Source organism: Ursus arctos, unplaced genomic scaffold (genome assembly GCF_023065955.2).
Source record: "Ursus arctos isolate Adak ecotype North America unplaced genomic scaffold, UrsArc2.0 scaffold_11, whole genome shotgun sequence".
NCBI lineage: Eukaryota > Metazoa > Chordata > Mammalia > Carnivora > Ursidae > Ursus > Ursus arctos.
Genome location: NW_026622775.1, coordinates 39,823,144 through 39,847,945, shown reverse-complemented (window position 1 = coordinate 39,847,945; position 24,802 = coordinate 39,823,144). Strand labels below are relative to the sequence as shown.

At 43.2% G+C, this 24,802-nt stretch overlaps 1 protein-coding gene across 5 annotated transcripts in view; it reads right to left on the bottom strand.

The window, feature by feature from the left end:
• FHIP1A (FHF complex subunit HOOK interacting protein 1A) overlaps positions 1 to 20,886 on the bottom strand; it is a 241,752-nt gene extending 220,866 nt beyond the window's left edge. For 4 of the 5 annotated variants that reach the window (XM_057310119.1, XM_026499468.4, XM_044384360.3 and 1 more), the window contains exon 1: positions 20,529 to 20,848. The gene's annotated coding sequence lies outside the window, so the exon portion shown is untranslated. Of the gene's footprint in view, positions 1 to 20,528 lie in introns of all 5 variants that reach the window. The other variant, XM_026499469.4, reaches the window with a different exon arrangement.
• Between the last annotated feature and the right edge of the window lie 3,916 nt (positions 20,887 to 24,802).

Genomic DNA, 24,802 nt, shown 5'->3' with positions numbered 1-24,802 from the left:
TAGAACTCTCACACCTAATTTTCATTAACAGAAAAAAATTGAGGTTTGTGTTCATCTGAGGTTGTGATCTACTGTCCGGATGCTGAGAGTAACTGATTACTAAGGAATCCTGCTCTGAGAGTTTACCTTTCTTGTTTTTACGGCAATCTTCAAACACATACAAAGTAGAGAGAACAGTATAATGAACTGCCATCACTCAGCTTAAAAATTAACAATGTATGGCCAATCCTAATTCAGCTGATCACCATCTCTCACTTGCACTCCTTGCCTCCACTGGGTTGTCTGAAAGTGAAAGTGAATCTCATGTACCATATCTAGGGTAAGCAGAATAAATGGCCTCCAAAGAGAGATGGCTTCCTAATCCCCAGAAGCTATGAATACTACCTTACATAGTAAAAGGTGTGACTGTAATCCAGGACTTTAAGGAGGAATTCATCTTCATTTACCCAAGGAGGCTCTAAATGCAATCACGTGTTCTCACAAGAGGCAGAGAGAGATCAGACACAGATGTATACAGAGAAGGGCATGGGAGAGTATGCGTAGGGGTGCAGCCACAAGCCAAGGAGAGCTACCAGAAGCCCGAAGACACAGGAAGCCGCCCCCGGAATCGCAGAGGAACCAGGTCAGCCAACACCCTCAGTTTAGAATTCTGGCCCCCATGACTAGAGAGGATAAATTTCTCTAGTTTAATCCACCCGGTAGGTGGTGATTTGCTAAGGTGGCCATAGGAATACCAAACCATATAAACTGAAAAAAACTTAGTATGCATCTTTAAGAAATGAGGACTCTTTAAAGTAATAATACCACTATTATTCCTTTTTTCTTTTTTTTTTTAGTTGAGAGAGAGTGTGCACTCATGGACAAACAAGGGGAAGAACAAGGAGGGAGGGAGAGGGACAAGCAGACTCCACACTAAGCCCGTAGCCCAACGCAGGGCTTGGCACGATCTTGGGACCGAGATCATGACCCAGGCGGAAATCAAGAGTCGGACACTCAACTGACCCACCTAGGCGCTGCTATTATTTCTTTTTAAAAAGTCCTTTGATTTATCCAATATCCAGAGCTTAAATTGACCAAACTGTCTCATAATTTTCTATTTATAAATTTTAACTTCATAGTTAATTTATCCAAATCAAGATCCAAACATAATGGATATGTATCTCAAGTCCTCTAATGACAGTTTCTCTTCCCTCTTTGTTTTTCTTGTCATTTATTTAATCAAACAAGCAGTAATTTGTCCTACAGAAACTTTTACATTCTGGATTCAGCTGATTATCTCTCCATGGTATTGTTTTGCATGGCTCTCTTTTTCCTGTGCTTCTTATAAACTAGTAGTTAGATATAAAGGTTTGACCAGAATTACATTAAGTTTTTTGTTTTTTTTAACAAGAAACTTCATGACTGGTTCTGTATATTTCCTATCACATCAAATTAAGAGGCCTATAGTATCTACTTACTTCTCTTTTTGTTAACATTAAGATTGATCCGTCGGTTCGGGGGTTATCAGCCTAATCCATCAATTATACAGCTTGCCATCAGCCTTTGACCCCTAGTCACTGGTGACCATTCCCTAATCCATCATTTCATTAGGGGTAACAAAATGGTTATATTTTATTTGTATCATTCCTTCTGCATTTATTAGCTAGAATTCTTCTAAAAACACAATATTTTTCAAACTATTTGATTACTCTGAAATACAGCTTTCTGGCTTTTATTTCAGGAAGGGTACTATAAATGCTTGATAGCATCTCATTTTTAAGGCAGTGCCAGGACAAACACAACAAAGTGTTTGACTACAAAGACCACTTTGTCTATATTCATTGAGTGTAACTTTCCAACTGCATTCAACTTAGTTCTCAAGTTACCAATTCAAATACTTGGCCTACAATATAAACCTATTTTTACATAAAAGCCAGGATCCAATAGAACACGTCAATTTGATGTCAGTTCTTAGGATTTATGCCCTATCAGATCATTCCAAACTCCTTAACTAACCACTTCAAACCATTCATTCTGAGTCTACTTTATTCTATTTCACTAATACAAATTGTCTTCTCATTCCACAGTCTATGCCTTTGGTTTAGTGTTCTTCATACCTGTCTCTCTCCCTGCGACCCACGAAAGCTGTCCTCTTCCCCTCCAGGAGTAAAAACACCTCCTGCTCTGGCTATCCAGCACCCCTCCTTTCTTCTGAGAAAAGCACAGTCCTTTTTAGGAAAGTGTTCCTCTTCCCCACCCCAACTATGTGATTTCTAGATGGGGCTGCCAATTACCAGATAATTTGTGCCCCTGGCCATAAGGACAAAGACATCACCCAAGAGAGATCAACCAGAGCCATTCCTGGGATTCTGAGATTTGGACTACGGGAAAAGGTCAGGCCCCTTTTCTAGGTGATCTTTGGCTTGCTGGCAGCCATGCCCCAGCCATGCCCCAGCCATGCCCCAGCCATGCCCCAGCCATGTGGAGGGAACTGACCTGGAGAGAAGGAGAGATAAGAGACAGAGAGTCTTGGTGGTACAGGAGTTTCCAGTTTTGGCTTCCCTGAGACTCACCTCACTTGTCCCATACTTTGGCCATGTGAGCCAATAAACTCCCCTTCTATACAGTTTAATTTTTATAATTTATGAACAAAGAAATCCCGAGACAATCCCCACCCACCATGATTCTTAAAGACTGACCACAGTGACCTCTGCCTTGTTTCTTATTGTACTTTCTTTACAAATAACACTTCATTACCTACTGTCCCGATTTTTTATGTCAATTACATATCTGTTGCCATCTTTTGTAACCTTGCAGACATATATTTTACACGCCTCTTGACCACCCCCAACAGTCCCTAGAATGGTGCTAATAGAGCCTCAGTACATAACGATTACCATGCATTGATTTTTACTTCCATGTTGAACACTTCACAGCTGTTATTTTATTTAACCCTCACAGAAACCCCCTGGGATTGGCATTCTTATCTCTACTTAATGATGAGGATGCTAAGGTTCATCAAAGGAAAATAACTTTCCAAAGTCACACATTTACTAAACGGCAGAGCAGGGATTCGAACCAGATTTGGACTTAACCTGCCATCCTGCCTCCCACAATAAGTCCTTACTACTGAACTTACCAAACAGTATAAATGATCACAGACCTCCACTTAACCCCTGAGTTTCCACTAACCTCAAAGTGCATTTTCCTCCATCATTAACAATAACATTAACATATTAACGTGTAAATAAACGAGCTACCTGAAAATAAGTATCTTGAAAAAGTTATAATACAATTTCGCCAAAATTGCTACTGGCAGCCTGTAGACTAAATGCTGGCATTTCTCTGAAAGTAATTGGTAAAAGGAATGACTATTTAAGACCACTCTGTCAGAACAAGTTGTATACAACTCCCCTGGCAGTGATATTTCAGAACAGCAAAAAGAGATTTGTGAGCACCTGTCAATGTGTGACACGCCTACAGCTCTCCAATTGCTCAGAGGAATATTCCTGTGTCATCATTAGACGCTAATAGTTATCGAGCACTCCCATGGCTTGGAGGCAAGAACAGAAGGCCTTTGGGAAGAAAATGGTTTCTTTCATCTTCACAGCTCGGATGCAGAGAGGCCAAGACAGTAAAGGCAACTTACTGGTGGAGAATCTGAAAGTCACCACTTCTCATCCCTACGTGATCTGCATCCTTCAGGCCAACGTTCTCAGCTCCATGCTTATGTCTCCTAATTTCTGCTGGGCAGGTGCACCTGTAGCTCTTGCTAGCAAATTACCTTCGAGGCAACAGTCTTTCAACATCTAGCCAAGCATCTTCCATTGAAAAGATTCCCATAAATGTATGTTGGTGGTTGTCTGTTTCTTTTTACCCTTTCTCATTTTTATCACTTGCCTTGAGGACCTTACACCACATAGGCACTCTTCTGGGGAATAGAATGACTGTCCCAAACTAAAAGGCCAGAAGACACCAAAGAGGCACACTCCTCCCATATAATTTTGCAACAACACAGCTAAGGGAAGGTATGCCGGGCAGACACCAAAGAACGCACCTCCCGGTAAGACAAGATTTTGCTAACTTGTATACTTGGTGAAAGCCCCTCAAGAACGCAAAACTGTCACAGACTCAAGAATATCCCATATATGTAATCATACATGAAAATGAAATCATATATGTAAAAGTGCTTTGTAAACCATGAACAGCCAAGGGACTATAAATTCCTTCTGTTATGACCTGACTATTACAAAGGCACAGATCTGAGGAATAGGTAGCTGTATGCTTTGAAAGAACCTGGTCTGGACAGAAGTGATCTTCAGTAACAGGAAGAAAAGAGGGGAGACCTTTCAGAGGATACAAGAGAAAGGCTAAACAACAAAGCAAGAAATGGTGGGCAGCAAAGAGGTCCAAATTAGCAAACTCCCACTCATTTCAACAAATACGTCTTCAATGTCAGGCATGGGTCTATGACTTGGGATATATGGCCAAAGAAAGACAATACTAACATAGCCAAAGATCCCTGTACTTCAAGGAGCTCTATATTCTTACTCAGGGAGAAAGTCAATAAACAATACACATAATAAATAAGTAAATTCTAGTATGTTAAAAGAGACATGCGGGAGATCAGGCTAAGGAGGATGGACAGTATGGAGGGTTTCCAATATTTTGAGCTTAAAGATGAGCCAAAGAACAGAAGGAGGTCAGATTTCGAATGGTGTTCCTCAAAAACTATACCCAACTGTAGGAAAAAAATGAGAAAAACCATACTCTGCATGAATAAAATTTGCATAAAATTTGATAAATCCAAATTGCCAAGGAACATATAGCTCATTTTCATATTTCTTCTCCTTCCCCCTTGTTCAAAACTATCGACAAAAATGTGCTACATAGCATACTTACGGAGGAAGATATAAAAAGACTTAGCCGGAAGCAGAGCAAACAGAATTACAAAAGACCAAAGCAGAGGACAGTGAGAGTAGCTGCAAACCAGCACCTCAGGAATGGGCTAACAACAGGACTTTAGGACTCAGTTTTGTTCTTAGGAAAAGTTGGCTCTAGATCAAGGATGGTCTATAGGTTTCATTTCTGGTAACAACCCCAAACACCTGGCAGAGTCTCCCCGCAGCACTGCACTGATAAAGACTTCTGGGTCCTAGGGAAAATGAATTACACATTTCTTCCGTGGGCTCAAGACAGAGTGTTGGCATGCACGCCCCACAGTGGCCTTTCCTTCCCTAAGTAGATCTTGGAGACTTGTTTTAAAAAAAAACAAGTAAACATTCACCAGCCACCTAAGTGAAAGATAACATCAAGAACAGTGGAGGATTTGGAAGTACAGAGCTTGGTCCGGATCCTAAAGGAATTTATAATCTAGAAGAAGGTCAAATGTATAAAAGATAACATTACAAGGTGTCAAGTGACTAAGTTTGTAAAATTTCAGTCCAGAGATTCACCTGCCAGGAAATTGCTAGCAAAAGATAACCAAGAAAGGCTTAATGGAGGACACAGGCTCTGAACTGGGCTTTGAAGAACGCACATCACTGAAATAACTAGAAAGAGGAAGGGTTACTCCCAGCAGAGCAGGACAAAAAAGAAGAGGTAGGACGTGCTCAGGAATGAAAACAGACCAGCATGGCAACCGGAGCACAGGATCTGCACGGGGCACCAGATCACACATGGATGCCTTGCGTACCACTCAGTATTCTCTGGAGAAACTGAACCAATAGAAGATTTTATACACACACTCACCAGAGATACTTATTACAAGGAATTGGTTCACACAATTATGAAGGCTGAGAAGTCTCACAATCACAGTTTAAGGCTAAAGGCAGAGAAGATTGATGGCCTAGCTCGAAGACAGTCAGGCAAAGAGTGTGAATTCTTCCTTACTCGGTCTTTTTGTTCAATTCAGGTCTTCGACAGATTGAATGAGACCCACCCACGATGACAAAGGCAACCTATTTTACTCAGTCCACCTCAAATGTTAATCTCATCCAGAAACGCCCTCACAGATATACCCAGAATACTGTTTGACCAAATATCCGGGCACCCCGTGGCCCAGTCAAATTGGCACATAAAATGAATCATCCCACTTTGAGTTGAGTCACTGCAAGTAGACTACAAGGACCACGATCAGCGACACGGGCAAAGCTGTACTTTATAAAATCAAACTGACTACGGCACGAAAATGGATTAGAGAGAGAAAAACTGGAAACAAAAACAAGACAAAAAGTATTATAACTGGCCTAAGAGGTAAATCAACAAATAAACACGTAGAGAATTCTATTAGCTCTGAGGGCCTCTGCTAGGTGACGAAGATGCAGAGTTACTCTTAAGAGCCACCCTATAGTTTAATTTGACGTCTGGATCCAAATATAGACCTCTCCAACAGGAACCGGAGAAGCCTAAGGTCCCAAAGGTCAACCAGGAGGATGCAGATTTATAAATTATCCATGCAAGGAAGAGAGCCAAGCTGGGAGTTTGCCCCAGGCGTGCCTCTACTGACAAGCTCCGAGGACAGCAGTTTTGAGTCAGGAAGCCTCATCAAACCTACTCATTTTGTGATTCACTGCGAAGGAATGACCACTCCTCAGTGACAAACTAACCCTAGACCATGATCAAGAGGTAGGATTACTGTAAGGGGAAAAAAGGCAGGCAGCAACACAAGCAGGCGGCAGACACCTAAACACAAGTCACGAGCAGATTCACCCGCAGCAACTCCAGGGTCTGCCTTTCAATGGGACATGCAAGGTCCTAAACAGTCACACAGCGGAGAAGTACCAGAAGGAAATTCGGGGACGGTCAAACTTAATCAAGCTGATAAGAAATTGCATTAACCATTAAGTGTTGAATACAACTCAGGTAAATAGTGTTTCCTGAAGCACATCACGGCCAACAAAAGTCCCGTTGTCTGATATTTTCAGATGCATTTAAATGACTCCGTCTTGCTTAAAATAAGCATAATGTCAACATTTTGTAATATATACAAATAGGAGAGATTTTAAACACTCAACTTAAAAAACTGACTTCATGTTACAGAATAGACGATAATCAAGAATACATTAGACAGGCTGCATCTTCCCACGAAAAGATCAAACAAGAGCAAACACAAACTATAAAGTACTCCGTGTCCTAAGAAATAGTTCTATTAAGAAAATTTTTCATAAAAAATATCAAGAAACATTTCCTCTGATAGAACAAATATGGACAGACATTTTCATTTTGAAGATTCACAAAATATTCATGCTAACAGACCTTCTAAAGGCATTTTTAAAATACAACTTATATCACTATATACTTACATGTGAATACACGTATGTGTATATATGTGTGTATATACAGAGATATACTTTTTCTATACTCATTTTGATATATTACAAAGAAAATCCTAAAATGGATGAACTCCAAATACAAGTTCCATGAACACAAAACAAACAGAAGACACTCGTTTTGAGGAATGACACGTAATCCTCTAACTTAATGGTTATGAACAAAGCTTGGACTCAATGAAAATATTAACCTGTTCTCTAAGATAGTCAATAAAAACTCTGCCACAGGAATTCCTGAAATGTTCCTGCTTCAATGACCCTGAGTCATGAAATTTAGCCAAAGTATTTTATTTCACATTTATCACACACAGAAAAGTAAAATCCATTCCTGGCACTTTCTATAAACCTAAAGATCTTAAAATTGACCCATTACCAATATTTCGACAAAGGTAAACTTTAACAACACAAGAAGAGCTAAAAGATACTCACTCCAGTCTGCAAAACCTAGTGGATCCTCTGAACTCCTTAAAGGCATGTCCTAGAATAATGTTCTTAAGAAAATGTTTGGGGAAAAAAAAAAAACCTATGCTCCATAAAAACTAATTAGCAGTTCATCCACCAACTGCAGGGTATTTTTATAGCTGTTATCAATTCCTATCTTCTCTTGGGGAAAATATTAAAACCAAAAAGAACCTGAAATGTGAGGAAATGAGGCAAGATATACCTAAAAGCTCAGAGCCCTTGCTACTATGACTCATCAGTGTCTGATCACGTATTGATCATTTCCATCTTCAGTCTTACACATTAAGAAAAAAAGTACTAATATAATTTTAAATAGAGGAACCTATTACAGGAAGTATAAATTAGAGAAATTTAATATTTTCTTGTCTTTGACTTTCACAAAACTTTCCTACAAAAAACACTCAGGCGTACTTTAAGAATGTTCTCTAAAGCACTGTTCTTAATATAGAAAAATGGGAAACAACCCAAATTTCCAACAATAGGAAACTGTTTAAATAACCTGTGATGTAATATTATACAGTCAGAATGCTCTGTATGTACAGTCATGGAAACACTCTTAAGATCTGTTAAGCTAAAAATAAAAACCAAGTTGAAAGTTGTTTAGTAATACTCATGTACTGATTATCACAATAATATTTTAATATGAAGATAAATTTTGAGGAAAAACCATATGGCAGTTTCTCCAGAATATAAGATTACAGTGCACTTTATATTTCAACATGACATATTTCTATAATGTTTGAATGTTGATATGTTTGAATGTTAATATGTATTATGTGTATAATCAGAAAAAGTTTTATACTGATATACTTCGAGGGGAAGTAGGAGAACTTAGGATAAAGAGAAAATGTAGGGTGTTAAAAAAAATTTTTTAAGATTTATTTATTTTAGAGAGCGCATGAGCAGGAGGGGCAGAGGGAGAGAGAATCTGAAGCAGACTCCAAGCTCAGCGTGCGGAGCCCCACACGGGGCTCGATCTCATGAGTCTGAGATCACGACCTGAGCTGAAACCAAGAGTCAGACATTCAACCAAATGCGCCACCCAGATGCCCCAAAACTTTTCTATAATTGCTCTAAAATAACATCCACTGGGGGGCCCGGGTGGCTCAGTTGCTTAAGCATCTGCCTTCGGCTCAGGTCATGGTCTTAGGGTACTGGGATCGAGCCCCACAGCGGACTCCCTGCTCAGCAGGGAGTCTGCTTCTCCCTCTGCCTCTGTCTGCCACTTCCCCTGCTTGTGTGCTCAGTCTCTCTGTCAAATAAATAAAATAAAATCTTTAAAAATAAAAATAAAATAAAGTAACATCCATCTCTCCCTTTCTTTTAGAAAAGTTATATCCTTATTCTTAGAACTACAAAATTAAGCAACACACATAGATACTGGAAAAGCCCTCTGAGCATCTCCTGTTCATCACAGCTTCTCAGGATAAAAGTTTAGCCCAAATTCCAGTATTAATCAAATTCAACTGGATTCCTAAACAGTTGTAGACCAGCTGCATTAAGTATCTCTAGTCCTAATTAAAAATTATTACAGAATTAACAAAAAGGGTACAGAATTTGCAGACTCTAAAGATATTTGAAGCGTCTTCATAATGGAAATATGAGGAGTTAGAGAAAACTACTCTTGAATCCACGGTTCCATAACCTATTCAAACGTTGTAAAAACTAGATAAAAACGGAAAAGAGAATTGCCTAAAAAGGTAACTGAGAAATGACAAGCATGAGGAAATTTTCCACCTGCCTGGAGAGGGGTATGAACTTGCACTAGGAGAGGTCTGTTCTCACAGTCATGGGACCTTGACAAACATTTGAACTCCCGTACCTCAATTTCCTCACCTGCAAAATGAAAAAACTGGGCATAAACAATCTCTACAGTCCTTTCAGCCCTAAAATTCTGAAAACACACCTTTATATTAACCTGGCCAAAGGATTTTTTTTTTTAATTATATACCGGCACACATCATAGAACATAAGGAACTTCAAAGTCATAAGGTACATAGCCAAAAACAGTAGACTCCTGTGTGGCTCCTCTCCACTCCTGAATTCCACTCCCCAAAAGTAGCTCCTTCAACACTTGAAGGTGTTTCTTCTGGCAATTACTTCCACATTTGTAAATCACGCACTTATATTAGTATTTCCTGATTTCTTTTTCAATTTTAGACATTATCAAAAGTTCTTTTCTCAACCTATTGGGGCTTTTATTCACCTACCCCACGTCCCTAGGCCCAGCCACACTGTTGAGATGCAAACAATATAAAAATTACATACACATATATGTGTGTACATATTTACATACTGTCCTGTTCCCAATGAGGTCATGTTTTGGTTAATAAATAAGATCTCATTTCACATCCAAACACTTCACAAAATGTAGCAGGCAAAAAATTAAAAGCTTGGCCTCTGTATTAGAAATCCTGGATTTGGGTCTGAGGAAGAAAGTATGAAAATGAGTTAAGGAAACCTAACTCAAAATTGTTGTTGGGAAGCCATGAAAGGAGAGCTCTGATACATGTACCGTTCGTGGTCACAGCTTGGGTAGTCCAGAAGAAGGACAGCTTCCTCTCAGCCCAGCAAAGGCAAACTGCCCTTGCCTGTAGCCAATGGAAAGTCACCACTACTTTAAACTCTCATTTTCCTCCAAAGAACTTTTACTCAAAACAAAACCCCTCCCAACTTCCTCCTTTCCTCTATAAAAGGACGCCCTGGGGGTACCTAGATGTCTCAGTCAGTTGAGCACCCAACTCTTAATTTCAGTTCAGGTCATGATCTCAGGGTTGGGAGATCAAGCCCCGAGTAGGCTCCACGCTAAGCATGGAACCTGCTTAAGATTCTCTCTCTCTCTCCCCTTCTATCCCACCACCCCCTTAAAAAAAAAATAAAAAATAAAAAATAAATAAAAGGATGCTTTCCTCCTTTGTTCTCTGGACCTGCCTGTGGTTCACCATAGTTTGCTTGTCCCAAATTGCAATTTTTCTGTATTCCCAAATAAGCTCAATTTTGCTGGCTGAATAGTTTACCTTTTTTCTTTTAAAAGGTTGACATTTCATGGTGTCAGAAGTGGGAACTGAAGAAGAGGAATCCCTGAGAAACTAATGACCCCCAGAATCGTGTGTGGAACCCACACAACCCCCTTGTACTCTCCACCTCCATGAGTTGTCTTCTTCCTTTCGATTCAGTATGTCTCCTCTTGGATTCAAGCTCCCTTCTTTTGGTTAATCTCTCTGACTTTACTCATGATCTGTTTTCTTAAAGTCATCATCTTTTTGGTGAGTACTCATTTGTTTCCTGAACCTCTGGTTTTGTTTTATTTTGTTTTTAAGATTTATTTATTTGAGAGAGAGAAAGAGTGAGGGAGAGGGAGAGTAGGGGGAGGAGCAGAGGAGAGAATCTTTCAAGCAGACTCCCCACTGAGGGCAGAGCCCGATGCCAGTCTCCATCCCACAACCCATCAGATCAGGACCTGAGCCAAAACCAAGAGTCGGCCACTTAACTGACTGAACCACCCAGGGGGTCCCTGAACCTCTGGTTTTGAAGTATGGAATCCCAATCCTCTAAATCTCTCAAGAGGTCCTCCTTCTGTGACCCTGATTGGTTTTATGTTCAAAAACTATGGTTCTGCCCCCCATGAGCATTTGGACAAGTCCAAATATAATTTGTCCAAAGATAATTTAGATCTCCAGTGGCCATTATGAGGAACTTTCAACCTCCCCTTACCTGCTTTTTTCACAGCCAATTAGAAGACTGCAGGTCTAAAATTAAACAGACTGAATGGGATTCCTATTTTAGTTGGTACCTGGAGGCTTCTAAACATATCCAAGATTCTAAAATTGCCTTTTTACAAAATACCACTTCTAAATTAACTGAGGTGAACTAACAATCAAAAGAAGACAAGAAGGCTTCTGAGGCCTTTTTCTCCTCCCCTGTCCTCTTTGTCTCCAATGCCAGCTTCCCCTTTCCCTCTGTACTGTCCTAATCTCCTCTATATCCTCTACTTTCCTCATTCCAATCCCCTCACCACTTCCCTATTTCTCCAATCCTCTCCCCACCTCTTCCCACAAACCTATTAAAATCTGATTTAAAATCAGACCCTGTGAGGAACCAAATGTGAAGCACTTAATTTCTTATGTTCCCCGGACTAAAGCGGAACTAAAAGCCATGGTCAAAGATTTTCCCAAAGTAACTAAGGATCCCCACAGATTTGCTGAGGAATTTCATATGGTCATTCAAACTTACCAACCCGGCTTCTCTGACTTACATCAGCTAGGCCATATGCTTGTCAGTGAAGGCCAGGCCCAACACTGGATGAAACCGCCAAGTGGAATGATCCCCAAGAGTCTTTAGAATTACAACCTGGGGACAGAGAAACCCCACTGCCTAATTTCATGCTCAGGCTCAGGGAATAACCAAACTACTTCATTTAGCAAATTTCTAGGACTTTCCCAAAGTCAGTCAATTGGAATAAGATTCAGGCTTGTACCCAGAAGTCCAATGAGCCCACACATGATTACTATAGCCAGCTCGAAATTTTTTTTTTAAGGAAAACTCTGATCTTCCTTTGGATGTTAAATCCATTCGGGCAGGCTTTAACTCCATTCATTAATGGGCTGAATCGCAATATATCTCTTCCGCTAAAAAGACAAGGATGAAAAGGGAACCTATGTCGACTCCAGACTTAGTTAATTTAGCAAACCAGCTCTCCTGCCCAAGATGATTCAACTAAAAAGAAAGACCATGGAAATCCTTAATTTTTAACCCCAAGAAATGGAGGCCTCTAAACAAAACGAAAAGCTTCCTGATCGCTACCATTATTTCAAAAAGCCGGGACACTGGAAGAAAGACTGCTACAAACTTAAATGTTCCAGGTGCCCTCAGCCTTCCAACCATCCTTACCAGTGTCCTCCTAATCCCAAATGACAGACTCCAAGGAACTCTAAGGGCTTTTACCAATCCTTCCCCTCCATTGACTTGGAGAAACCATTCTCCAGATTAGGAATGAATCTTTCTCTGTCCTTACTGACACCAGAGCTACATTCTCAGTGCTCATCCCATTAAATAGCCCCCACCTCCAAGTACTAAAGCAGTTCAGAGAGTGGGGGTCTCTAATAAACCTCAACAGATTCCTCTCTCTACACCTAACCCTTTGGCTTAGACCCTTTAAGAGACCCTTTTCTCCTTAAGAGCCACCCTTTTCTCCTTAGTCCCCCCCACCACTACTCATTTTTTGAGCCAAGATTTCTTAGAAAAAGATGGTGCAGGAATTTCTTTCTCCTGAAAAGGGAAACAATTCTAGAATTTGTAAACAGCAACCAAAATAGCCAACTAAGTGAATCAAATGACCCTTTATCATCTTTTATTTGCTCCATCCCTAGCAGCATTGCAGCTAATACCATGACATTAATTATCTGTCCCTATTAGATCAGCTACCATCCTCCTTATGGTCAAAATCCTCTACTAATATTGACAGAATCCACAGTGTATCTCCTATTAAGATTCAAACTGATCCCCCAAAACCTCTCCCCTGAATTAACCAATACCACATAAATAAAGAGAGCCTTCAAGGCATTAACTCAGTAATAGAGACTGTAAGGCCCAGGGTCTCATTATCCCTCACACCAGTCCCCGCAACACTCCTATTTTGCCTGGGAAGGAAGAAAATGGCCACAATGGAAGCTTGTCCATGACCTCTGAGCCACGTTGTCACCTGTTGTCCCCAACCCCCACACTTTATTAGCCTCCATCCCTACTGAGAGCAAATTTTACTGATTAAAATATGTAGTGCTTTTTCTAATACCCCAGTGGATAAAACAAGTCAATACCTTCCCCCGTTACTTGGGAAGGACAGCAAAACACCTGGATAGCAATGCCCCAGGGTTTCACTGAGAGCTCGTATTTCTTAAAAGCTTTAAGGACTGACCTAGATGATATTAAGGTCCCTGGAGTCTCCACTTTAATACAATATGTGAATGACTTACTTCTCTGCTCCCCTTCCCAAGCCTCCTCACAAGAAGATAGCATCCCTTTGCTAAAACTCTTGGCCAAAAAGGGACATCAATTCTCTAAGAAAAAATTATAATTTATACAAACTCAAGTATGATATTCAGAAGATCTAGTCTCAGAACAAAGACTGCCTCTAGAGCCAGACAGGCTTTGTGGCACCCTGAACTTCCCAAAGCCCAGAATCAAACATCAGCTGCAAGCTTGCTTATACTGGCAAGCTACTGCAGCAACCGGATCCCAAACGTGTCCCCGATGGCCCAACCCATATACACCTTGTTAAAAACTACTACACCTGACCCTATCATCTGAAAGACTGGATGAGTTTTTAAATCCTAAAGTTTAAAAAACAAAAACCTGCCTTTGGACACCCCAATTATCAACTCCCTTTCTTGCTTTTTGTATATGAAGAAGAAGGAAGTGCCCTTGGAGCCTTACCCAAAGGCATGGGGATCACCACCGGCCCATAGGATATTACAACCAACAACTAGATCCTGGCCTGTGGGTAATCCCCATGCCTCAGAGCTAGGCCTGCTACTGCCCTTCTTGTGAAGGCCACTGAGGAAATTGTCATGGGATCCCCTTTAACCATCTTTGTGCCACAAGCAGTTGAACTCTTAACTCTCGTCGTAACCTCCCTTAGTGAGTTGTCTCACTTCCTACGAAATGCTCCTGTCGAGTGCCCCTTAGATCACTGTCATAATTCACCGTAATAACCTTAGCCCTGCTACTCTTTTCCCCTCCTTCACTGATGAAACCCCCCCAGGACTGTTCAATACCAACAGATCACCCTCTGACCCCCTGTGATGACTTACAGAAAACTCCTTTGAATAACCGTGACTCCTCATGGTTCACTGATCGTTCTTATGAGAAAAATGAAGATGGTAAATATCACGCTGAACATGCATTATCAACTTCTTTTGAAGTAACTAAAGTGGGACTTTTAACTTTGGCTACTTCAGCCCAATGGGACAAACTATACACACGAGGGCCTGTAGCCTAGCCAATGGCAAAACTGCCAACATTTATACCGACCGTAGATAGACCTTTGGAGTGGCCCACGACTTTGAAATGTCATGGCAACAATGTGGCTTCCTTAATTCCAGCAGAGACAAAATTAAAAACAGACCATTTTTTCCCCCAGAAAAGATTGGATGCCCATCTCACCTGCTGCTTTGGCTATTACTACGATCCCAGAGCATTCTGAGCTTGACTCTCAGAAAGTTAAAGGAAATCACCTTGCTGACATTTCTGCAAAATATGCTGCCCTTCAAAGGTCCAAAAGTCACACCTCTGTCATGGTCCAAAGGAACTCACCTCCAGATGATAATGTGGAGAAACTGACTAGAGACACCCAACAATCAGCACCAGAAACAAAAGACAATATTGGCAGTCAGATGGTTGTTGGTAGGATACGACGAGAAACCTCTGGTTTGGACCAAATAAGAAGCCGGTCCTACCAAACAAAATTCCCACTTTTGACTGTTGTACATGCATTAAACCATTGACCTATAGATAAAATGATAATGTTTATGAATCAATAGTGGTAGGGAAATATTAAGAAGGCTTCAGAAAATGCCTACTTAACCTGCTCCACCTGCCCAAAATAAAATCCTGGGAAACCGGTCTACACAGCTCCTGGGCACTTTATATTGCCTAATGAACCATTCAAGGTTTGGCAAATGGACTTTATTCAGCTACTTCCATCTCACGGATATAAACAGGTTTTGGTAATGATTTGCATGCTTTTCCACTGGGTCAACACCTTTCCAGGTAGACCAACTACTACCTCTTCAGGAGCTAAAATCCTACAGGAAAAGATCACCCATACATAGGGAACCCCTCCTGATCTCCATAGCAACCAGGGAACCCATTTTACTGGCCAAATATTCTGGCAAGTCAGTGTGCTGCTTGGCCAGTTTTACAGCATTTTCGCTGTGTTTATCATCCTCAGTCCTCAGGACGAGTCAAATGAACCAACGACCTCATCAAAACTCAACCAGCAAAATTTGTGGAAACTCTCCAAATACCTTGGTGGTTGGTCCTCCTAAATCTCAGATCCATCCTCTTTGGAACTCATAAACTCTCACCCTTTGAGATATTTACTGGGTGCCCCATAAATCTAGATTCCACCTCTTTTTACCTGCACCTAATAAAAGGAAATACACTTCAGTATTGCAAATGTCTAATTACATCCCTTGAAAATAATCACGCTGTGGTAGAGCAATCTTTTCACAGTGCATTCCCAGGAGATGAAGATCTCCAGCACCACACCCTGCAACCTGGGAATTTTCTTCATTGGAAAAGACGCTCCAAAGAGACTCTTCAACCACACTGGAAAGGCCCTGGTCAAGTGTTACTGTCCAATCCTTGTGCAGCCCAAATGCAAGGAGTAGACTCCTGGATCCAGGTGTCTCATATAAAGAAAGCCCCCAAACCTGACTGGACCTGTACACCAAGTGGCTGACCTCAAACGGAAAATTTCCAGGAACTGAAGGAGCCAACAGCCGAAGCAGACAGCTTTCCCCGAGATGATGGGATCAGGCCAATGTTCTTTCTCTTTCTTTTTTTTTATTATAATAATTTTTTATTATGTTATGTTAGTCACCATACAGTATATCCCTAGTTTTTGATGTAGTGTTCCATGATTCATTATTTGCATATAACACCCAGTGCTCCAATATGTGCCCTCCTTAATACCCATCACCGGCCTATCCCAGTCCCTCACCCTCCTCCCCTACTCTTTCTTTTTCTTACTCCATTTTCTCCTTCTCTATCCTGAAGAGACAATGCCTTCTTTCGCAGTTCCCAATTCCTCACGAAAGAGGGAAACCTTTCTGGATGTTCAGATTTGTTGGATCTGCCTATACAGTCCTGACCCTGCAGTCTTCCTCACAGCAACCTTCTTCATCTCCACTGCAACCCCGAACTCCACCTGCACCTCTCTGGATATCTGTCACTAAGTCAAATTTCTACAACCAGGGTTTCCTGTACCTTGCTTTGCTCTCTCCCCTGGCCTAACTCTCAATACAACTAATTGTACCTAATCCGCCCATATGGTTGCCCGTTCTCACTGCTACCTTAGGTCTGCTTGCTCTAGCAGAACACCCCCTCTCTATGTGGCCTTCGAGAACAAAGTCCACAGAACAAGAGGACTTCTCCCTAATTATTCCTCAAACACCACTGAAACCTTGGCTTGAAAGGACCAATTGAATAATCCCAATTAACAGCACTATTAACAATCAAACCCTAGCACGAACCCTATATGCACCACCTGACTGTACCTTTGGGGAGAAGGGGCCTCGCAATGGGCCTATGAATGTTTACATCGCTGGCAGACTGGAGGCCAATGCTTACTCGAATTTCTAACTGCCTCTGCACATCCACAATAAATCTGAAGCCTTTCATTGGTCTTCCCCATTAAACCTTCACCTCTGCCTTCACCAGGAACTCCCAGGAAGTATATAGGACTCCGGATTTGCCTCTTTTGGAAGGGCACTTATCCCTATTGCGCGCACTCGCACCAATGACATACAAATGTGATAGCAAGCACCTGATGCACATGAATAAATTCCTCCGAATAAATACATAAAATTAAGGAACAAGCATATTGGCTACAACAAATTCCACATGACGATCCATGGGCCTTTGATCTCTCTGGCTAGCTACCTTCAGCTGTAGGCTCCTGGTTTAGGACTATCACACGAACTGGGGTCATTATTTTGCTCCTCTCATCTTATTGTATATCATCATTTTTAAGCTTTATACCTGATGCCTGTCAAACCTTTGTAGAAACAACGGTGCCCAGTAAAGTGATGCTGACTCAATGCATCGAGATTATCTTCAATGTTTACAACCTTGACAAGATAGAGACTTTAGATGGGAAATGCCTGAGAGCTCTCCTTTCTACCCTCCCTTGAGACTCAAATGTGGCCTCAACAGTTTCTAATCTGGGCACTTCCCTTGACATGGGACATGACACCCAGGAAAGGTCCTTCCTCACATCAAGGGCTAGAAGTGTTTCTAATAAGGAACAGATGACCCAATTCTTGATCAGGGATGCTCTTCAAGAAAGATCTTGACCAGAAGAGGGAAATGTGAAAATGTGTTAAAGAAACCTAACTCAAAGTTGCAGTTTGGGAAGCCACAAAAGGAGGGCTCTGACACCCATACCACTCATGGTCGCAGCTTGCACAATCCAGAAGGAAGATTTCCTCTCAGCCCAGCAACAGCAGGCTGTCCTCGCCCGCAGCCAGTGACAAGCCGCCACCACTTAGGACTCTCTTTTGTCCTCCAAAGAACTTTTGGTCAAAACAAACCCCTCCCAACTTCCTCCTTTCCTCTATAAAAGGACGCACTGTTCCTCTGTTCTCCCCAATTGCCTACAGTACTTCATCGTTTGCCGGTCCCTGATTGCAATTCCTCTGCCACTCCTGAATCAACTCAATTTTGCAGGCTGAATTATTTACCTTTTCCTTTTTGTTAGCCTTTTCCTTTTAAAAGGTTGACAGAAGTATGTACCTAAAAGTTCCTTATTTTCTCTGAATCTTATCCGTTTTCCTCCTATGTAGTCTAAATGTAACAGCACTCCCTACAAAACAGTTAAATCACAAAGCACGAATACAGTGCATGTCAAAGCACTTTGCTGGTCCTGAAGCACTACAGGAAGGTTGCTGAGAGATCAGATCCCTCTAGATGAAATCCCTGACATTACTGGTCACTCGAGCACCGTTCCTCTACTAAGGCTAAGAGCTGGAAGTCGCTGAGACAGAGAGTGAAGTAGACAGAAATCGTGTTGCAAGGCCAGAGTCTGAGCGCCCAGTTCTTCAGTGGACCCATGTATTGCCCTAGGAAACGTGTACACGGTATAAAGATCAAGCACCGAAGCATGGATCTGAGAAAGCACTTCTGTTTTATATTTGCAGGGAGAAGCAGCTTCCTTATCAAAATTTTAAGTAATACAAGAACAAAATTTCAAAAGTCACTCCTCAGGCAACTCTTGTTTCTTCTAATTTGTACCTATTTCTACATAATTTGTTTGCACGTCTGCTTTCTGATTTGCAGACATTATCTACTGGCTTCCTGTGAACTTTGTAGAGAGTGTTCAGAGCCAAATTTGGGATATTATCATGCAGAACTGTCCAGTGAGGCATTACTCCGAACAGTCCTTTGATTTCTAGTCTTCGAAGGCCTACATCACAAGTAATACAACCTATAGTGTCTCTGTGTAGAGGCAAGAAGGAAGCTAGCTGGGCAGTTGGGCCTTAATTATGAGACCACTGTAAACTTCTCTGAATCTAGTTCACTGAGATTCGGTTTCTTTTGCTCTTTTCACCCACCCCACACAATTTAATCCTGTTCCTAAAGCTGCAGGACAAACGAAAAATGGGACCCCAAACTTAATGCATTTCAAGACAAGCAGGGGCACAATTCTTATGAGCTCTGTGGAAAGGGATTAACTGCAGCTAAAGGAAACCAGCTTTTAATTATCTAAAAAGTTATCTAAAGCCAACAACTATGCAGCATTAAAATTTATGGACTGGATCTCCTGCATAATATCTGTCCAGAGGTGACCACTAATGTTGTCCAAATGTAGACTTCAGCTGGGGTATGCTAGGTTTGGGCAGGGACAACAGCCTGTCTAGTGCCAGGTGTACAAGTGAACTTGAGACCAGGCAGGTGACCCTGCCAAGAGGCATGGTACATTAAGGAGAGGAAATCTTTTCTCTCATTAATCAACAGGATAAAGGTGATTAAGCAGGAATTATTTTTCAATGACCTACATAATTTCATCAGGGCTGCTGTGGCTATTAGCAGAGAGCAGATGACTTCCTAATAAGATGAATTTGATAGCAGAGCCCTTCCAGAGAAGCCTGCGGGTGGGCCCAATCGGGCGGCTTACTATTACTCCTCAGGGCTGTCTCTCCCCCGTTTGGGGCTCCCTCCTCCAACCGGGATATTTCCCCGTCCCTGGAGGGCGGAGGCTGCAGCACTCACTGAATGGTGGAAGCTGGATCAGTTAAGAACGATGGATTCAGGTAGGTGAAACAAAGCTCACGTGATTCCCAAAGTTCCAAGCAAACAAGACTGCAGCTGCTACCAACACCTCTCTCTGGCCGGGCTTGAAACAGGACGGCAGCTAGTTCCATTCCCCAGCAAAAACAGGGTTAACAAGGAAGCTTTGTTGAAGTCAGGGCGGGGGAGAGACCGACAGACACGGAGGCACACCATCAATAACAACCACCACGACTTGAACGCAGTTTCATTAGAGACCTTATGAAATTGAGCAACAGCCACCCAACAAGTCTGTCCTTACACTGCAAACCCCAGAGTGGCACCACCTCCGTCTCCTGTTCAAGCGAGGTGGCTTGGAGAGGAAAACTGAGCCCCTAGATCTCTCCGCCTCTGCCCGTTCCTCCCGTAGGACCCCCGCTCCCTGGCCTCAGGGACTAAGGAAAGAGGTAGAGAGCCCCGATGACATCTTTCTCCGTCAAAACAAGCTGGCTCTCTCTCCCCCGGGGTCAGTCACCGAGTAACGCCCGGTCCCGCAGCTCCGGCAGCCACCTCCTCCCCGCCGTGCTGCGGCCGGACGCAGCGATCTTGTTCGGGATATTCCCAGCTCAACCCCCATGCCAATACCTGCTCCTCCAGCCCAGTCGGCGGGGAATGTGAGGAAAAGGACCCGTCTGCTCTCCCCCTCTCTTAAGCCCCTAAAATAAAAGAATCCCTCAAGCGCAAAGCTCAGAGCAGCATGCCACGTACCTGTCCGCGGATCCGGCTCCTCCTCCCTCCAAGTGCGGGACTCTCCGGACAAGTATCCCCGAACAGCCGGGAAAGTTTGTGCCGCCGTCCTGGGGACGCGGGCCCCCGAGCCGCCACCCTCGCCGGGCACCGGGTGGTGTGGGGAGTCGGCTCCTCCCCGCCCGGTTCCAACTCCACAAACAGCCAGGCCCTAGGAAGAAAGTAGGAGGAGGGAGAAGGTTTGAGCGCAACTTTTCGACCGTGCGTCACCGGGTGGCTGAGCTGTGCCGTGCGGATCCGGGGCTCGCCACCACTCCCCCCTCTCAACTCTGCTCTGGAGCGCGGGCGGGGCGAGCCGGGGCGGGGCGGGGCCCAACCTGCCGGGCGGCCCAGGGGAGCGCGCACCCGGGCCCGCCCCGGCCGCCGCCAGCCCCGCCTCCGCCCCGGCCCCCGGGACGCGCAGCCGCCAGGTGCGCGGGGGCTCGGGCTCCGCCGCGAGGCCGCCTGGCACTGGTTTCCAGGGTGAAGGGGGAGGAGCCTCGGAGGGAAACTTTCCACCGAAACTTAACCCGGGCGGTGTGAAGGACACCCCGCCTTTGGGGGCTCGTCTTTAGCCGGAACTGCATCCCATCACGCACAGCCGCGCTCATACCCCCCACCAAACGAGAAAATAAATCAGCACTTAAGAACCGGCCAGAGGGCTCGTTTCTCAGGTCCTGCGGAGGAAGTCCCAACTCCGCCCGTCACGGACGTTTTCGATTTCTCGCTTTCCAGGCGTTTGACGGCTGCCAGCGGCGCCCTCTCCCCACTCCAATTTCATTCACTGAAGCCTTTATTTTTGTCCCTGAGGTTTGAATTTTAAAATGCTAATACGGCCCCAAGAGAGCTGAATCAAGCGATGGAACCTTTCGCCTGTTACTCTACTGGCATATTCTACTGAAGTGGGCAGGGGGAGGTTTGCCCTGGGCAGATTTAATGTGTCAGCATTTGGGGGAGCGATAGAGGTGGGGGGGGGAAGCAGCTATTGCTTTTTTTTTTTTTAAGATGAACCAGTGTTGTTGCAGTTGTTTGTGAGTTTATATGTGCGTGGCACATGTTCACTGTCAACCACCCCACCCCCCCCAAAATGAGGGCTTCTTAACTTCGACAGCTCTACAGCAAAAAAAGAACCATCTCCAACTCAGGACTCCCCTGAAAATGGGACAGCAGTTTCAGAATCTATTTCGCACCCCCCCGCCCCCCCCCCCCCCCCCCGGGCAGGGCTGGGGTGGGAGGAAGGGTTGGTCTTTGGCACTGCCCCGGTCTCAACAGCCTTCCCGGAGCCCGGACCTCCACTCCGGACTGCCTGGCCCCTCCTTTGCCAGCTGCCCTTCATTAGACGCTTGAGTCTGTGCCCATTGCCAAACTGGGAAGGGCCGCCTTCCCTCCCCATTCCTCCATCTCCCACACCCCCTGCGTGCTTGGGCAGCATAGTCAACGCTTTGCTTTCTGGACTTTAAATCCAGGAGGAGGAATCAAATTCTTGGGTAGAGGCCTTCTTGGCATTTTCAGAGCCCTGTGGTTGGCGTGGTTGAAACTTGAGGTAAGCCCAAACCTGAGCAGGTTGGGCCACACCAGGGCTTACAAAGGCGGATGTGGAGAATTTTCCACCTCGGCGCCATCCTGCTGGCACCTTACCAAACTCTCCTTTGGAGGAAGCATCTTCCTCCCGTCATTGTCAATGAATCGCATCCGGAGAGAACCAAAATCAGGTGTATCTGGTTTCACATTCTCTCTTGCGACCATGGTAATGGGATGATACTGATTTCACACTTCTTCTAAGGCAGTCTACCACCCCTGCTGTGGTTCCTGGACGGCAGCGAGCGAGGGTTGCGCTTGCTGCGATTCCTCTCAGGATTCGCCAGCCTTTCACCTGTAGCAAGGGCAGACAACTGTCCCTTAAGTAAAAGCTGGGGAAGGACAAGAGAGCTAAAAAGTAGAAAAGAGAAGTTCAGGTCACCTTGGCCTGCTCTAATGATTGCAATTCTTCAACCGCTAGTTAGTAGTGCTTTTGGTGTGCTAGGCATTCTTCTAGGTGTTGGGGTCACCGGGGAGAACGAACACATAAAAATTCTAGCCCTCATGGAGTTTACCTTCCAGATGGGAGAGATAGATGATAAACGTGTGGACTGCCAAATGATTAGAAACATTAGGGAGAAAAATTAGGCAGGGAGGAGGCATAAGGAGTGTGACAGGTGCTTTTTTAAATAAGGTGATCAAGGAACACCTCCAGAGGAGGTGACATTGAGCTCAGGCCTGAAGGTGGTTAAAGAGCAAGATATCCGGACAGGCAACTTTCAAGGCAGAATGCACAGCAAGTACAAAAGCCCTGAGGCAGGAATATGCCTGAGTGCGCTAGGAACAGCTAAGAGACCAGGGTGGCAGAATGGAAAAGGTAAAGACGGGGCAGAGGTCAGGATGTTACAGTTCGGGTGAGGCTTTTACTCTGAGAGAGCTGGGGGCCACTGGAGGCTTTAGGGTAGAAAAGTGATATCTTCTGACACATAGGATCACTTTGACTGCTAGGCTGAGTATAGACAGTAGTGGGTAACAGAGACCAATTAGAAGGGTACTGAAATAATCCAAGAGCAAGAGGATAGTGACTTTCACCAGGAAGATAGGGGTGGAGGAGATAAACTGACAGGGACCCCTCACAGACTGAATGTGACGTATGAAGGAAAGAAAACAAGGAAGGCTCTGAGGTTTTTGGCCTGAGCAGCTGGAAGGATGGAATTACCTGAGCAAAGGAGAAGATTTCAAAAAAAGCAGGTTGAGGGTAAAAATCAAGAAGGCCAAAGGGAAGACAGGAAAGGACATATAATTCGAACAATCCTCAACTCCCTCAGTTTGTAAATGAAGAAAATACCTACTTCATTAGGGTTGTTTTAAGGATAACATGAATTAATGCAGTGAGGTGTCTAGCACAGCACCTGATCAGTGGCAAGCAGTTAAGAATGTTAATTCCCTCTCTACATGTATGAATTTCTTACGTATCCACTGTGCCCTCTGGGGATGAAACAGAGTCATTGTTTTAGAGGAAATAAGTCCTTACTAAAAGTAAAGGAGAGGAAAAAGAAAACAGGAAAGAAAGAACATGAAATAAAAATATTAAAACAATGGAATATTATTGAGCCATAAAGAAGAATGAAATATTGCCATTTGCAACAACATAGATGAAGTGTGAGAGTATTATACTATGTGAAATAAGTCAGAGAAATGAAAATACCGTACGATTTCACTTACATGTGGAATTTTACAAAACAAAACAAAACAAAACAAAACAAAACAGGGGCATCTGGGTGGCTCAGTTGGTTAAGCCTCTGGCTCTTGGTTTCAGCTCAGGTCATGATCTCGCAGTGGTGGGACTGAGCTCGGTGTTGGGCTCCATGCTCAGTGCAGAGTCTGCTTCAGATTCTTTCTCCCTCCCCTCTGTCCCTCCCCACTTGTGTTCTCTCTCTCTCAAATAAATAAAATCTAAAAAAAAAAAAGTCAAACTCATGGATACAGAGAATAGACTGATGGTTGATAGAAGAGCAGGGCATAGAGGTGGGGGACAAAATGGATGAAAGGGAACAAGAGGTACAAACACCCAGTTATAAAATAAATAAGACATAGGAAAATATTGTACAGCAGGAAAAATACAATCAATAATATTGTATTAACTTTGCATGGTGATAGATGATAACTAGACTTATTATGGTGATTATTTCCACAATATATAAACATCAAATCACTATGTTATACACCTGAAACTAATGTAATATTCTATTTCAATTTATTTCAATTAAAAAAGTTAGAACATGATGGCCATTGGAGGAAAAAAACATAAGAAATGAAATCTAACAAACATGTCTAATACAATCCATGTTATAATAGTTTCTCCTGAGTTCTACTTCCTCAAGGAGACAAACTAAAGTATCAGAGTTTACTAGTTTGGGAAAGGAGTTTGAAATATGAAAAGTTTGGCGGCGCCTGGGTGGCTCAGTCATTAAGTGTCTGCCTTGGGCTCAGGTCACGATCCCAGCGTCCTGGGATCGAGCCCCTCATCGGGCTCCCTACTCAGCAGGAAGACTGCTTCTCCCTCTCCCACTCCCCCTGCTTGTGTTCCCTCTCTTGCTGCCTCTCTCTCTGTCAAATAAATAAATAAAATCTTTTTTAAAAAATGTGAAAAGTTTGTAATAAAGCAGAAAAAAAATACAGCATATGTAATAAACAAAGAATTTTTGTTGTTCCTCCTTTATAAAAAAAATTACTTT